This window comes from Crocuta crocuta, unplaced genomic scaffold (assembly GCF_008692635.1).
Source record: "Crocuta crocuta isolate KB4526 unplaced genomic scaffold, BGI_CrCroc_1.0 scaffold129, whole genome shotgun sequence".
In the NCBI taxonomy this organism is placed as follows: domain Eukaryota; kingdom Metazoa; phylum Chordata; class Mammalia; order Carnivora; family Hyaenidae; genus Crocuta; species Crocuta crocuta.
This window is the reverse complement of record NW_027551571.1, coordinates 5,445,158-5,445,876: the sequence shown is the minus strand read 5'-3', so window position 1 is coordinate 5,445,876 and position 719 is coordinate 5,445,158. Positions and strand designations below refer to the sequence as shown.

The following is a 719-nucleotide window of genomic DNA, read 5'->3' as shown; positions in this document are numbered from 1 at the left end:
CTGAGCCGCGCTAGCCGGTGCAGCCACACCGCAGTGAAGGCTTAGGCCCCGGACGGCCGCTGGGGAGCCTCACTGAGCCCATGGGGGCTTCTAGCCACAGGCACAGGAATTTGACATCTGTGGGAATCCTGCCTGAGAGTGGGAAGAATTGACAGTTTAAGGGTTTTGAACTGAGGCTAGTGGCGAAGCTCCCCGCTGTCACCTCTGCAGCCCCCGTGTGGGGACCCCAACCCCGGGCAGCTGGTCTGGCCCCGTCTTGTTCTCTCGATCAGAGGCTGGATCAAGGGGGAGCTGATGACTTGCTGCCCGCAGAGCAGGACGGGAGCTCTGAGTTTTCAGACTCCGTGGGGAACCTGCTAAGGGCTTGAGATGTTCATTCTGAGCCACGTCTTCTTTGATGTGGCCGCTGGGGCCGGAGAGGTAGAGAGGTGCAGAAGGGGCCACTGTCCCCACGATGACGGTGACCGCCTGCTGTGTGGCTTCGGAGCCGTATCGGGACTATTAGGTTTGGGTTGTAGGTTGATGGAAGCTTTTGTTGTCTGTTCTGGATGTGGGAAAAATAGACCAGCTTCTCCCTTCCTGTCCGTGTGCAGAGGGTCCCCAGGTAGGGGAGGAGCCTGAAGGACATGTCACTCTGTTACTCACTCCAGCTGTTGTGCTCGTCCCAGGAGTTGGTCTCAACTTGTAACAACGTCCTGATTCCCCCTGCCCCCCCCCCC

The 719-nt window shown here is 59.2% G+C and overlaps 1 protein-coding gene across 1 annotated transcript in view; it reads left to right on the top strand.

The window, feature by feature from the left end:
- ITGB1BP1 (integrin subunit beta 1 binding protein 1) overlaps positions 1–719 on the top strand; it is a 9,777-nt gene that overhangs the window by 3,145 nt on the left and 5,913 nt on the right. The gene's annotated exons all lie outside the window — the stretch shown is intronic.